The sequence below is a fragment of the Dreissena polymorpha genome, chromosome 14, assembly GCF_020536995.1.
Source record: "Dreissena polymorpha isolate Duluth1 chromosome 14, UMN_Dpol_1.0, whole genome shotgun sequence".
NCBI classification, from domain to species: domain Eukaryota; kingdom Metazoa; phylum Mollusca; class Bivalvia; order Myida; family Dreissenidae; genus Dreissena; species Dreissena polymorpha.
The window spans coordinates 58,043,496-58,060,995 of NC_068368.1; the positions used below are offsets into that span (position 1 = coordinate 58,043,496).

The following is a 17,500-nucleotide window of genomic DNA, read 5'->3' on the forward strand; positions in this document are numbered from 1 at the left end:
AAGCATGCCATTGTCACTAATAATACTTGTTAGCTAATAGTTAATAATACGTGTTATTATTATAAAAAGCATTTGTGAACAGACATTGAATGTACATTCTAAACATGATGTAACAACCTTAACATTGATAATATAATTATAGGCGAACATACTTTAGTTTTGGTATATTTCGAAGCTTACACATCTTGTTTAATATTGGGAGTTCCGGTGTTTTTTCTAGAAACTACATTTTCATAATTTGTTTCGATTACTCTCTTTTTACATGTACGACATAAATCAGAGCCATGAACAATATAAATAATAAACTTAATGTTTGTAGTTGTTAAAATGACACTTTTAAATAATTATACACGTATTTCTATTAATCACGTCAATATGAATATAAATATAATTTACATATTAACTACATATTTATAAAAATCATGATGTCAGAACACTAACATAGAGAGATATAGTAATTATGTTTCTAAACCTACCTTTTCCATTTTTTTGACATACTCATTGCCACCAATATCTGCTCTTCGAAATATTCGGACTTGGTCCGAATGGCCGCCAATGCCATAGACTATCGTGATATCACCGTCGTCGATATTTAAACTTCCGTCAACTGTAGATTTGGCATTAATGTTTCCGTAATTTATTCCATCTGGATGATTAAATCATTTTATAAAAATATCGATACTCATGCAAAAAGACATTTAATAGCAAATTACTGGTTTAACTGCAACAAATAGTTTAAATAAAATTTGGTAACTTGTTCAATATGGAATCTAAATAAGCGAACGTTAAACATTTATTTAATTAAGCACAAAAAAATTAATTGAAACAATTTTATTTTATTCACAATAAAAAGTCAATACATCAACAGACATTAGAATTTTCAGTAAAATGGTCACCCGCGAAGATATTTAAAAAAAAACACGACGTATTAGTGAACGCGTTTTTATCAAATAAAATAAACACAATTACTTTTGATGCCTTAATTTTATGATTAAAGGGACTTGCTCATAGTTTGGCAAAATGACGATTTTCAAAACGATGGTCATAAATTTAAACAAGAACGCATGCACAATTCAAAAAATAATCGCCTGTCTAAGGAGAAGGAAAAAAATAGGTCGACAAAAAAAACGTATTATTATTATTTAAAATTGATAACATCATAAAACGTTTGTAAAATCTTTTCAACGATAATATTGAGTGCTACTATAGCGCTTATGTATCACTCACAGGCATTAAGGTCTACGTAACACAGTTGTCGTGCATAGCATTTTGAATCAGGAGGTCTCATTTTCGCATCCCGAGAAAGGCAAAACAGTGTTTGTCAACTTTTTTTGCTTTTATTAATTTTTAGTAGATATCAAAACATTTAAGATTTAATGGTTAACATATGTAGCGATATGTTTAAAAAAAACTTAAATAAGAGAACCAGTTAGATATAATTAGATATTTAGAATTATTAAACAACAAAACGTCGAATATATTTACATGCGTTTATGTCGGCTGCGTTGACGCAATGCAGAAGTCCTGCGAAAAAAATAACACACATCACCATCGTCTTAGCCATAGTGATCGTATGTCTTCTTCAGACGAGTTAGTCAGCATAGAGCTAGAGAGACTGATAGGTCCGGTATTTATAGAAAACCAGGGATCAGATAGGCTTGTTTACAAAGACATTAAAAAGCCCCTTGGGTGTATCATTAGCAAAATGGTGTGCTTTTAAGTGAATTTCTCCCGACAGATATCATCGCATTTAAAATAAAATCACGGATGTTCAAATTACAAACAATAAAGAAAGTAAAATACCAATATCATTACAAGTTATGCCTTTTTGCGAATGAAACTGTTTTACTGGTTTGGGTACGTTATGTTCTTTTTGTGTCATGTATCGATATTTTTTTCTATTTATTAGTTACTAATGCAACCATATATGTTGTGTTAAACAGCTTGTGGGACGACATTTGCCAGTTTGTCATTGAAATCTGTACATGTTCATATTGGCTGCTTTCAGGGAAAACGGGGCTTAATGCATGTCAAATAAGAAGTGTCTCAGATTAGCCTGTGCCCACTGATTAGCCTGTTCACTGCACACAAGCTAATCAAGGAGGACACTTTCTGATTTTATGGTGTTTTTCGTTTAAAGAGAGTCTCTGGTACTGGGATGACAATTAATGCATATGCTATATTTCCGTTTTTTTCCCAAAATGAAGCTTAAATTATCTTTTATATTAATGATTTGAAAAAAAGGATAAAATTGATAATAACTTCAAAGTAACTTCGCTGACAAGGCAAATCACTTTTAAATCAAATAAATCACAGTTTGTCATTAAATGCTTAATATTGATAGATGTAAACATTGGATCTTAAAAGCTCCATAACAAATACAAGAATAAAATTAAAGAAACAAAAAAAGTTACCCTCAACTGGGCTCAATTCACTGACCCCTGGAATAAAAAATATCGTTTAGACCACTCGGCCATCCGTGCTCATCATTGTAGTTTATACTTTATATAAGCAATACACCTAGTATGAGGAAAAAAACGACCACAACAGAACTCTCCAAATTATTGAATCGTTTAATTAATTTCTTCAGATTTGCAAATTGAATGTGTTCAATACACGGTCAGAATTTACATGATGAATAACTTACATGTTAGGTGGTTTAGTGGTTGCTTGTTAGCCTGGGGCCAGCCCAGGAAACTAAATTCAAAAGTGGGTTACAATTGGGATAAAAAGCTAGGCAACTTTTCAAAGCTTGAACAACTCAATCCAATTAAACATAGAATATAGAATACAAATTTGCGACTGATGATCAATTAGGCATAGGAAATGATTCAATTCCGGCTCAAAACAAGACATGATGCATTAAAAGTCTGTCATGTCAGCAAAAATGTTGCTCAATAATTTAAAGAAAATAAATAAAGTATCAGATACACATAACACAACATGAACATGATTCTAGGCTTGTTATTCGTTAACAAGGCAACCAAAATTCTAAAGATGGTTGCCAGTGCAGCAATCCATTGCGAAAAAAATAGACATATTGTTGTTATTTTGTCAAAGTTATCTCTATAACATAAATATGAGGATAAACTGTGCACACACATCTCGACCTGTGCTTTAAGGCACACTCTTTATAAAGTTGAATGGGCTGTGTTCATTTCAAACTTGCGATACAAAAAGCTATAACATAATTTTGAAAACTGACTTTGCGTCTAAGATTATGCAATAACGAAGAACTTCAGTGTCTTCGGCGCTTTTATTTACAACTGTATTCAAACCACAACTTTGAAGAATGACTCCAATTATCTCTTACACTCGGGCATTACATAATGCACACTGACATAGGTGTTAACAGGATGAGGATTGATTTTGTTCTACTCCCTCACAATGAAAAGTAAAAAATGAATATGTTAGAGCTAGTTTGCTGGCGTAACCTTTCTTCTTAGAGGAGGCGATGTCCACAAAAATCCTGGACCCGACAACTCTCTTGATAGGTTTTCCTCATCTATGGGTACATCTTTTTCATCTTCAATATCTGATGCATTTGCACATAATCTAAAAATTGTCCATTACAACGTTCAGAGCTTACTCGCCAAGAAAGATATTTTATATACCGACCTTAATAATTTTGACATTAGAGTTTTTACTGAAACTTGGCTCAGCTCAACAGTTGACACTGCCGACTTACTTTTCCCTTCCTATCGTACGCCGTTTAGACGCGATAAACGTAACGATCCCCATTGAGGCATTTTAGTATAAATACAATCTGAGTTCTTTGCTATTAAGCGACCTGACTTACAAATAGATGATCTAGATTGTCTAAGTGTTGAAATACTTAACAAGGGAAGGCTTCTAATATTTGGATCTTTCTATAGACCATCTAACTCTTGTCCTTGTATACATGCATAAACGATTCGATCTCACTAGCCGTTGACAAAGGTATTGAAAACATTGTTATCACAGGCGATTTCAACCTCGACATGAATAAACCACAGTTTAGGATCAATAAAGACTCCCTTCTTTTACAGTACAATCTCACACAGGTTATTAACGAACCTACTCATTTCACTAAAACCTCGAATTCTCTTCTTGGCCTTTTTATGTTAACATCATCATTGACAGTGCTAAAAAGTGGCGTCGGAGAACCTTTTCTTGACCAACAAGTTCAGTTTCATTGCCCAGTCTACTGCGGCATAAACTTCAACAGAAAAGTTGGGACAAATTTTAAACGTAAAATATAAAATACAAAGATAGGGACTACACTAAACTAAGACGAATTGTGCAAAACTTTGATTGGAACAACAGCTGCGATAATAACACTGACATATATACCTCAAATTTCACACGTCAACTTATCTGTTTCTGCGAAGCTACTATCCCATCCAAAACAGTTACAATAAGAACAGCTGATTCTCAATTATTACATAATCATATTCGAAAAGAAATCCGACGCCGCAAAAGAGCATACAAAAAGGCAAAGGCTACCAATTCAAACCATCAGTGGTACATGTATCGCCAACAACGTTATATTGTCAATTATCTTGTAAAGTCAGCAAAAAGGTTCACTTTGACAATTTTGCTTAACAAATACGTGAAAAACATCACTCCTCATCCGATTTCTGGAAAATAATTTAAAAAATCACAAAAAACACCTCACATAACGAGTTGCCTCACTTGATTCACAATGGTACAATATATGAGTCACCTCTTGACAAAGCAAATATCCTAAATTACTTTTTCAAATCTCAATCTACTTTAACTATACCCAGTACGACTATGCACAACTTAAATTCCCAAGAACCAGATTGCCCCGTCTTTCAAAATCTCATCATTTCCCGTCAAGATGTTTTAGATTCCATAAAAGTAATGAAAACGGAAAAGGCATCAGGACCAGATAAAATAAATAGCCAAGTCCTAAAGCAAATTGCATGTGAAATTGCAAGTCCACTACAAAATCTTTTTCAATTAATCCATCAGTACTGGTAGAGTCGCTCGGAGTTGGAAAGAAGCAATTGTTTGTGCAACTCACAAAAAGTCTGATCCTCAGGAAGTTGAAAATTATAGACCGATCCCCCTTTTAAGCGTTTTAAGTAAATGTCTGGAGTGAATTTTTCCACAAATACATTTTAACCATTTAAGGGCTACCGATTTTTTAACCCCATTTAAATCAGGTTTCATACCAAAAGATACCACTATCAACAAAATCTCGGTATATCACACCTTTATTAAAGCTGTTGACGAAGGTAAAGAGATTAGAGCCGTATTTTGTGACAATTCTAAGACCTTTGATAGAGTATGGCACGAAGGACTTATTCACAAGCTCCGACTTTGTGGTATCTCTGGAAATCTTCTATCATGGTTAAAAGACTACGTACAGGACAGGATCCAGTGTGCCAATCTGACCCATAGCCCATAAATGCTGGTGTTCCTCAAGGGTCTATATTAGGGCCCCTCCTCTTTCTTATATACATCAACGACATTGTACGAGATATTCACTGTCTAATTCGCCTATTTGCAGACGATACTGCGCTATATATAATCGTCGACAACCCAATTTATGCAGCCAACTATCTTAACTCTGATCTTGCAAAAATCCATTCTTGGGCTGATTAGTGGTTCGTTACCTTCAATCCATCAAAAACCGAATCCTTAGTAATGTCTAGAAAAGTCAACCGCCCAATCCATCCCCCGCTTTCTCAAAGACTGCCAAATCACTGAGGTTTCGTCTTATAAATATATCGGCTTAATTTTTTCTGATTCATGTTCCTGGCACGACCATATTGAACCAATCAAGAAGAAAGCATGGCAGAGAATTAATTTAATGCGAAAGTTTAAGTTTAGGCTCGATAGAAAGTCCCTCCCATTGATATACACAACATTTATCAGACCGATTCTCGAATATGCTGATGTGGTCTGGGACAAAATTACTACACAATATGAAATTGAACTTGAAAAGATTCAACAGGACGCAGCAAGAATAATCAGCGGGGGAACAAGTTTATCATCTTTGAGGAATCTATATAATGAAACGGCTATCGGCCTTTTAAAAATTTTGAGAACAAAACATGAACTTACCAATTTCTATAAAATGTTTAATTCAATATTACCCCCCCCCTTATTTGTATATACTGATCCCCTCTAGCGTTGGAGAAAGTTCGGCTTATTCACTTCGCAATTCTCACAATATTCGCAGCATTCAATGTAAATCACAACTTTTGTTCATGATCTTTCCTACCATCAACTATTAACCTATGGAACAATCTACCGGAATCTGTAAGACCAGCTCCTTCTTTCTCAAAGCAAATCTAAACAAATATAAAAACGTATTCCCCAGCATTACAACGATGGAGAGCGGCAGTTTAATATTCAACATGCACGTTTACGAATGAATTGTAGCAGCTTAAATGAACATTTGTACGCAAAATATATGGTACAAAGTCCATATTATCAATGTAGTTAGATTGAAGATACATATCATGTTTTCTTCAATTGCCCCATTTATACTGTGAAAAGAGTTATCCTTTTTGACCATCTGTCCAGTTTTCAACCCATAACTTTGCAACTACTTCTTTTTGGTGTTAAAGACGGATCATACGAAGTAAATGTATTAATTTTCAAACATGTTAAGTCTTTCATCCGAGATAGTCATAGATTCTAATCCTACTCCATCTCAGGAACAAACCATTTCTGCTAACGATGCCCCGTTCTGAAACTCTTTCTTTTCTTATCGCAACTTCTCTTACTCGAACTCTACTCTTACACTTCCTTCCCTTTCCTTCTAAACTAATTAGCTTTTGTTTTGCTATCTATACTACTAACCTGTTATACGATTTGTATTACATCATATATAGTTTTTTCCCATTTATAAACGGTATTCAAATACCAATCACTGAACTAAATGTTTCGTATTTTTTTCATTTTTATAAGTTGTTGTTACACGTTAGGTTGTTTACACCATAACATCAGCGTTTCTAACTGCATAAATCAGCGCTTCTAACTGACAGAAGAGACACATAGCATAAGCTTCGAGCTTTTTTCTCAATTCTGTCAATTGTATCCTACAGCCTTTATATTAAGCAATACTGCAATTTATTCCTGCCTTGTATATTGTTCGAAAATAATATGTATGTTTGTATTGTATTTCTTATATGTACTTTCTATTGAACTAAACAAATAGTGTTTAAACTAAACCAAGAATGACTCTGATCTACAAATCAATCTCAATATCCGTCATTGCTTGCTTACGGGATAATAGGCAATGTATTTGTTTCGCAATACAATACTGTGATTGTTTTACCTTTAATCGCATATATTGACTTTTAAATTGAAGGTTGTCACGTGCTTTTTATTTATCTTAAGGACCAAGAAATGCGTAATTGCACGAACAAATAAGACTCCATATTACATTTAAGATCGCCTGACCAACCAACTGCACTCAGCTTGCTTGCTGATGCTTGTTTAAATGCACATATTTAATTATCAAAAATAAAACTTCACAATTGATTTCGGTGGTATCTATCAGATTAAAATGATTAACTCAATTTTGTATAATGTGTACAATGGCTTATAAACATTTTGTTTTCTTACACCATTTGTTAAAAATACAGCAAGCCCACTCCAAATCATCTGCCAAATCACGTGTACTTAGCAAGGTAAAAATGATCTTTCCTTACTAAATGACGTTGTTAAACATTCAAAATACTAATGGTTATTGTAATCACGGTCTTGAACAAATACAGCCAGTACATTCACAATCAATAGCAAAATAACGACTTACTTAACATGGTATAAATGATCTTTACGTCCTAAATTGATGTTTTGAAACATACAAATTTTTAATGTCATCACGGTCTTGTACAATTCACGCCCCACCGGTTACCAACATGTTTCATAAACCTGCCTTCAAAAGCTTATATAAAACGTGGTAGCCTCAAGCTACAACATCAAAGCCATCAAGTCATTGGTGAAGAAAATAACTGAATTGTTGTGTCGTTAACATTAAAAACAAATTAACCACAATTTGTTTCATTTATTTGTTTTGAAATAAAACAGTTTTTATTTACATTGAAATGCAATAAACTGGTAAAAGCTGGTATTGTGTTTACATAACTAACTCAACGTTATATTTAAGTTGTGCGCACTGAGATTTCTATTTACTGAAGGCTATTAGATTTAAAGTTTAAGTTTTTGTTTAGATTATTATATAATATTAATTATCATTTATTTCCCGTACTTTAAGCAGTTGGAAACATTACAACTATAAAATAATTTATCCAATCTTTAAACAAGTCTTTTTCAGAATTATCGGTTGACTATTGTATAATTTAATGATCTCAGGCCTCGTTTAACGGGCAAATGTGCTCATTTACTATTTATCAATAGCTTGGGCTATTTTAATTTACAAGTTCACACAACTTTTTCATTTCTAAAACGAGATTTAAAATAAATATCGGAACAAATATCCTTAGTACGTAAATTGTTGGTTAGACAATTTTACCATATGGTTGAAATTACTGGTAAACGTTAGCCTTTTAAAATATGTTTGATTGTAAACATGATAGCACGCAATACGTTTTATGTGATAAAAATAATAATTGAATAATAATAGCTTTTTAATGATATGGCTTGTAATTATCAGTACATCACTATTAGGGATGTAGCTACTCAGACAGTAGATGCATAGCTGATTGCCTCGGTAAAGACATTCGTAATTTGTTCACATTTTATATCCCGCACGTAACTTGTGTTGACCCATGTGTAAAACATTTGTCAACAGTTTCAGTTCAGTATACTAAAATACAGGTCCACTCTTTATAATCCGTTGATTCATCTCGACCAAAGACTTTACTTGCTAAGTGTTAACGTATACACCAGTTATACCGTGACTTACGTCCGTGAAGCAATCAACAATAATTCAAGTTAAAAGAAGAAGCACACGGTGTAGTAAGCATGATCGTGAGCATTTGAGCCGTGCTCTGTGAAAAGGGGTTTTTATGCATGTGCGTAAAGTGTCGTCACAGATTTGCATATGCAGTCCACAAAAGCTAATCAGGGTCGACACTTTTCGCCTAAACTGGTTTTACCAAGAAGAGACTTTCTTTAAACAGAATATATCATAAAAGCCGAAAGTGTTGTCCCTTATTAGCCTGTGTGTCAATGTATTCTTATTTTATAGCCAAACACAGGAATTTTGACGCTATTTTAAGGCCAACAAAGATATTAAACCTATAAGTGTGCAATCGACTTTTCTAAGTATGGAGACGGGTGTTGAATTGAAACTTTGTTTAATGAAAGTTGCCATATGTGCCGAGCTATTATAAAATTATTCAATATATGACGCAATTAGGGTTAGGACCGACATTTTCGGACGGACGTCTCTGATTGGGGGCAAGTAAAAACAACAAACAAGCCCATACCAAGAAATCGTCTAAATCAATTAAGCTAGCAGCAGTTTTTGTTAGCCGTGGTTTAAATCATTGAGAGATGACTCAGTACATATACTAATTATGGTCTTATATAAGCATGCTTTTAAAATCTTAACCGAGTTGTATTGTATCCGCCCTTAGCTACTATATACTATAAATAGACATCAAATCATCGTCCAAGAAAATGAATCATTTTGTCGCAAAAAATTACCCTATTTTGACAAATAATAACACGTGTTTTTGATGTTTAAGATAAATGCATTTTTTGAAGTGGTTGAAATATTCTCAGGAATGTGTGATCTAAGGTGCTTTGAACTTGTTGACTCTTGCTTTATTTTCATTTTTCATTTACCAGTCCATTAGTGTTTAATGTTACGTTTGAATTGCAACGAGTCTACGAATTGAATTCACATGCGGATACCAAACTTACTCTGGAAGTAATCAGAATCAGAATCAGAACCATACGTTTAGCAATTGAAAGCATTAGACTCAAATAACATTTTACTAATTTAACAATTTGATTTTGCTGTTATAAATAATGTACAATTATTTAACATATCATACTCAGAAATACATATTGGGAATAGTCCAAATATAAAAGAATAGACAGATCCAGCGATGCGTGTGTTAAGTTTGTTAACAACTGCATCAATACAAAGACAACGATAACCGCGTGTGCTTATGTTGTTAACAAATACTTATATACACAACAATAAAGCAATGCATGTTTGTAACTTGTGTTTTCACAATGGTATTTAAACAACGGCTACGATATCAGTGCATGTGTTAACAAATACATCCATACAAAGACAAGTATGGCAACGCGTGTGGTTTTATTATTAACACTTACATATATACAAAGAAAACGATAACAATGGGTGCTTATATATTGTAAACAATCTGCTACATGTGCATCTATACATAACAATGATAGCAATGCGAGTGTTTATTTTGTAAACAAATGTATGTTCAAAAAGACATCTATACAAAGATAATCATATCCATGCATATGCTAATTTTGTCAACAACTGTATCTTTAAGAAGACATCTATAGCAGTGCGTCTGTTTATTGTATAGACAAATACATGTTTATTGTGTAAGCAAATGCATATGTACAAAGACAGCCAAAGCATCTGTTCACATCCCACAAAACAATACGTAGGTTTTTTTACAATTGCATTTAGAAAAAGACATCGATACCAGAGTGTGTGTTTGTTGTGTTACCAGTATGCAATTATACAGTTTTATTGTGTTAACACATGCATCAATACAAACACAACAAAAGAAAAGCGAGTGTTTATTTTGGCATCAATATTCAATGCGTGTGTGTTCATTTTGGCACCAATATGCTATTCGTGTGTTTATTTTGGCATCAAGATGCAATGCGTGTGTTTATTTTGGCATCAATATGCAATTCATGTGTTTATTTCGGCATCAATATGCAATGCGTGTGTTTATTTTGGCAACACTAAGCAATACGGGTGTTTGTTTTGGCATCTTTATGCATCACATTTGTTTATTTTTGCAACATCATGCAATGCTTGTTTTTAGATTGGTATCAATGTTTAATACGGTTGTTAATTTGGTAACACTATAAAATGCGTGTGTTTATTTTGACAACAAAATCCAACGCGTGTGTTTATTTTGGCATCAATATGCAATGTGTGTGTAAATTTTGGCAATAATATGCAATGCGTGTGTTTATTTTTGCATCAAAATGCAATTTTTATTATTTTGGCAAAGATATGCATTACGTGTGTTTATTTTGGCATCAATATGCATTTCGTGTGTTTAGTTTTGGAAGCAATATGCAATGCACGTGCTTATTTAGGCATCATTTGCAACGCATGTGTTTATTTTTGCATAAGTGTGCAATGCGTGTGTTTGTTTTGTTATTCAAATGTTAATGGTAGCGTCTCTTAAATTGTCTCGTTATATGTTTTGATTGTTCAATTTAGAGTATTTTCCTCGAGCAATAAGTGCGGACTATTTTAACCCACACAAAGCGTTAAATATCAAAATAATTTACGTTCGAAGTAAGTGCTATTATTGAAGTTTATCCCCCTCATCGCAAATAATTAGTTCGACGTTTAAGTTTGAAATGGTTATTTAACATGTTCATTTTAAAAATTGCGGGATTGTTCGTTTCTACGTAAATAGAAATGAAAATACAAAATTAATAGCTTTTTAATGATATGGCTTTGATAACATTTTAAATGTGTGGGATTGCTTTCATCTGCATTAATGGAAAGTATACAATCTTTTTAATCATTAGAGTATTCAAACGATCTAGCCGCTTAGCACAATTAAAGCGCTGAAGGCACTGAAGATGTTCGCTAATGCATAATTTAACACGCAATTCATTTTTCAAAATCAATCGCAAGTTTGAAATGAACACACGCCATTCAACTTTATGAAGTTTGTGTCATAGCGCACGGGTCGAGTTTTGTGTGCACTTTTTATCATCCTTATTATTTCATAGAAATAACTTTGACAAAATAAAAACAACACGCTTTTTGGACGTTCTGAAAGCATAGAAAGTATGATGAAAATGGTAATGAGAACTTAATATAAAGAAAATTTGCGGTCACCATCATATTAAAGGAATATTTTTTCTTATATCAAATAACTATCTCACCAAGAATATAAATTCATAATTAAAGTTCCGTGTACAAAACTTTTGATTTTTGACACCATATACAAATTCAAAATATACAATAGTCTTCGTATCTTGTATATGGAGGAATAAAAGTATATAAACATTGCTGTTAATGCTTTACTTGTTACCCAAGCAGTTTACACGGTGTCAACAACGCTGACATAAACATATGTATGGAGCACTAATGGGCTTTTAGGCGTAGCTGTTTTACTCAGTTTTCATCTTAGTCACTTTTACATAACGCCAACAGACACGCAAGAATATTTTCGAATATTTAATAAGCTGATTCGAGATACAACCTCTTAATTTTTGCTACATCACTGCGTATGTGCTCAATTCAAAGGATGTAGCACTGTTCAGTGTAAGGAATTCCGGACTACTCTCTGTATGCTCAAACGACACAAATTGTGGCCCTGTTACAATTACGCGTTACAATCCATCTCGCAGAATTTCACTTTCGCCTCCAAGATGAGAAAACAATCATTAGCGAAATAGTATATTGTCACGATAAGAGAAAATCGTTTAATAATAATACAACAATGTTTGCCGTACTTGGTCAGCACGTCTGGAAATCATTCCTTTATGTGTGGATAGGCTGCCATTATTAACAAGTTTGCTATTTTGAATTCTATTTTGTATCAAAAAGCATTGTTCTTAAATGTGGCATTTTCAATTCGCAATGAGATTTGTAATGACCCTCGTCATGCGAAAATGGGTCTTATTCCATATGCGCTCACCATATAAAGAGCCCACTCAGCTATCTCTCCTTCTGGTAAGTAGAAACATAACATATTGAGTGATTTTATAGCGAACAGCATCGCCTATGACCTGACTGCGCAAAAGCACAAGTTGGGTTTAACAAACGCTTGTCGAAACGCATAAGACCCATTTTCGCATGACGGCGCTATTGACGTGCGATTTAAATGTGTCCAAAGAAAACTGCGTTTAAATCAAATATCAACATACGATATATTTCGATAGTGAAGAAAGATACTCATAACAAGGCATATGAGGACACATATGAAGTGCTCTCCCGTAGTATATTTTTTTATCTACTCACACTAATGTGTGGTTTGACAATGCTAACACACATTTCATGCGGTGAATATGCAACTTACAAGTGAAAAACACAACAAAATAGTTTAACTTTTGTTTAATTGTATTTATTTATTTAGAAAAGTAAATTGCAAACTTTATTTTAAAGTCAGCGTATACGCCGACTACATTTTTAAAAGATATTTATTGTTATAAATATATTTAATATAATATATTTAGTTGTTTTCGGTTTTAGCGATTATAAAGCATTTTCGAGGTTGCCTATAGTATGCCTGTAGTAATTGATGAACTCATATCCAACTGTCTATGTATTGAGAACTGTGAATATAAACCTTCTACTAACCTTCTACTATTACGTTGCTAGCACCCGTAAATACAAAAGATCGCCGTTATCTGTTGAGAACCAAAGAACGTTTTCCAGAAATACCCGCTGTAGTAGCATGAACGAGGTTACGAAACATGTCATTCGTATTATTATTATAAATTGTTTGTTATATTCGGGTTTAGCGATTATAAAACAGTTTTTGTCTATCGTATCGCTGAAGTTATTGTTGAACTTATGTTCAACGTTTTATAAATTGAGAATATAAATAAGCGTTAGCTTCTTCCCGAATCTATTAATAGCCTCAATTAACGACCTGTACTACGTCATTGAGGTGTATGTGAGAGCGTAACCTATTGCGTTGTTATCGCCCGTGGACTTTCCTTTGTTTATCGACAGGCGCATCTATTAATAGCCTCATATTATGAATGGACTGAGCAAAAAAACTACGTCATGAAGACGCTGCAGAGAGTGGACTATTTTATTCATTCATAAACAATCTCCTCCGCGACACGTACAATACGATCATTGTTTATTGATTCTTTTCTATAAAAGCACCGTTCGAAACTATTGCATTTAACACGATATTAATATCATGTTTCCATTTGTGAATGAATATAATTGGAGAACTCAAACCTCTTGCATACATTATACAACTCTTTCTCGCGCGGATACGCGTAGTAAGCGGGTATTGGGCTCCTAGTAGCTAAGGCGTATCGACCTGAATTTTAGACTACCCACCTTAGACGGTCGCTAAGCGACCAGCTAAAAATGATGGCAATTAGAAAAACATTATTTATTTATTTACAATGGTCTTGATACATGTATAACTTAAACTTAATTGAATTAATTGTGCATGCATTTAGATTAAACGAATATCAGAACAGCAACATATTTCCGTTGGAAATTAGAAGGAAAAAATGGGGATTTAAGTCCAACATTTTATGTTTTAGTAAGAAAGAGATATACCCAGCTGGCCCCAAATGAAATCTTCGCTAGATCAGATTCGAAACTACCTACACAAACAATATCTTTATATCTATAGATAGATATATAGATTTAGATAGATAGATAGATTTATTTCAGTATAATGATACAACATGATAAAACATATCAACATACATGATAAAACAGTAAAACAATAAACATGTATGAGAAATGAAACCATGACTATAACATCATACCAAGGATTACACAAAAAAGAGAACTTGATCACTTATTTCCATTGTAGTCGTTATATATTGGTGGTATTGACATAAAGAGGCATGAGATGAATATCACAGATTTGAGCTATGAAAGACAATTATTTGCATAAAAAAATCAATCTTGAAAAAAGTTATTGAGCTCATACTTGTTTCTATGTTTGTCAATGTTTACCTTGTGACACCTAGTAAAAATGCGTGGTAGAGCTCTATTACAGCGAGAGGTGGGATTTGTTGGGAGCACACTACCAACTGAAGAACACAAACTACAATAAACGGCATAATTCTGCTAAAGGGCAGGTCGACTTATTTGCATAGGTCTGTTATGTTGCATGATGATTGCAAACACAAGTCATGAATGTTAAAGAGATAAGAGGACAAACGAATACTTTACGGTTATAGGTCTTGGTCAGTGAGCGTTTATTAAGATCAACACTCCATGTGTAACGTTTAATTTTAATACACATATCGTACATATAGAGTTGCACGCAAACGTTAGTTTGTGAGTTTATGAGTACAAAAGGAATACAGTTCATAAAAAATCCAGGTCCGATTTCTTGCACTTGACAAGTTACCTCTCAACCTCACGTTGTTTCAATTTCTTACCTGTACTATAAACCCTGATATGGAGATGATTAATTAAAGAACATGATATACTTTTGCTTTATTGCATTTCAGATTTAAGGAACTTACATACTAGTGCGAAGTTTTAATTCAATGCCTGTATCAGTAACTGTGATATGAAGAAGTTTTATGTTTTTACAATAATACAATTTCTTAATACACAAAGGGGACATAAAATGCTATATTGGAAGTCAGAGTTATGGTACTTGGTAATTAACCTCACACAATGGCCCCGAACACGCTTGTCAGGTTTTAATGTAATATCTTTATCAGAAACATGAATATGGGGTAGTTGCACGTTTACTCTAACGAGAGCTTTACTCGGGTTCAAACGTTGTGGAGAGTTGCATAACTCTGACTGTTAAGTGACTATTTAGTGCATAGTCCACTTTAACATGCAGACAAAACTAAGGAAATGATAACGACCAAGGTCATTCTAATGGAAAATACGTTTATGAAAAAAAACTATACTTCAGAATGATTTTTACTTGTGAGATTTCTGTAAATAAAACAAACATCGTTATTTAACATGCAACGTTACATTGTCATTTCTAAAAGTATATGTGTTTAGTGTGCCTGTTTTGCAGATGGATATTAACCGGAGTATTTAGCTTTAATTTGGTCGCATCATTTTAGCATAAATACAATATCCTTAGGTTTGGAAAGTTATCAATGGCCATACATAAAGACACAAGACGATTCATAAGACAAAAATAAACATCAATAAAGTCTGCAACGCATGTTTAACTGCATAGAATCATCTATAAAAGCCCTCATTAAAATAAAACTGAAAATCAAGACTATACATTTCAATGCAATTACGACTGCCCTAAGTTATTCCGCAAGCAGTTAAATATTACAATATCATTTTAATGGCTGGTGTGTTTAAACGTGTTTTAGAGGTAGGCGTTTTAAGTCCCTTCAGTGTGACAAATTGAACCATGTTATTATCTGTTAACGTATAATTTTACTAGTTTCTTTTTCTGAATCTAAATTATTTATTGACAAGTCAAATCAGCCCTTTGTATTACAGTTATGACACATCAAAGTTAGTCTACATTAAACAATTATTCATGTAATTCATGTAATTAATTAAAATTCGGTTTCAATAATTTGTTTTAATATAATTAAACGGGTTACTAAATCGGGTATGGGTTTACTTTTGAAGCTGTTTTCGCTTAAACGATACTGTTTTAATTCAATCTATTGATGCGTCGATTGAAATTATGTTACATTGATAATCACGGAAATGTTTGACATTATCGTCATAAAAAGTTAAAAAACCACAATACTGAACGATAACCACGCATCCTTTAACAGGTTACTCAATTTCCATAGTTTACTGTTTTTATCATACTACGATCTCAACTTCGGGCGTGTTACCCAGGGTTACTTGGTTCACATTGTTTCCATGTGACACCACCTCATTTAGAAACAATTTACCAAAAATATCTGCTTCTCAATTTATTTCCCATATTCGCCTAAAATTACTGAACTTCATTGTTTAATCATGAATCATATTTGATAAATAGACTTATCGACTAGAAAACATATTATTTATATAAATCATCTAAACTTAACTAACGATCTTTTTAAACTTAAAATAAATCGCAAGCTTGAACATGTTCAAAATGGTAATCACGCAAATGTCAGAAATAATTGGGTCCCTTCATATGTTTCATAATACTGATATGACTAGTGAGAGTGTTATATATACTTATATATGTGATGTTCCAGTTTTTCTTATTTGAAGTGTATAAAGCTAATATATGGTTATGGCAAAAACATATAAAAAGCAGCAAGATACTATAAAAAAAATTCGCCGTTTAACCTCCCTGCAACCAACACCTTTGTAGATGTCTATGAGGGTGATTGTGAATGACTTTCGTCTTAAAAATGAACACTAACACAACTCCAGGATTGAATATGTATGATGATCAAACAAATCATATTTCGATTAAAAGATGAAATCCCGAAACAATTAGCAGTATGAAGAATGTCTTGAATGGTCACTGGAGCATGTGGCTTGAACAATAAACTCAGCAGAAGGCCGTATGCAGATTTCAACCAATACCCGTCTTAAATGCGTGTTAAACAAGACATAATAGGGTCTATACGGTTCTAATTACTTGAGTTATAAAACTGCAAACACTACCACATGTATATCGATCATGCTTGTTAAGTAGAAACTAGAATAATATCTTAATACAAT

At 33.2% G+C, this 17,500-nt stretch overlaps 1 protein-coding gene across 1 annotated transcript in view; it reads left to right on the forward strand.

Moving 5' to 3' along the window:
- Positions 1–17,500, forward strand: part of LOC127856827 (uncharacterized sodium-dependent transporter YhdH-like) — a 78,561-nt gene that overhangs the window by 37,676 nt on the left and 23,385 nt on the right. The window lies entirely within an intron of this gene.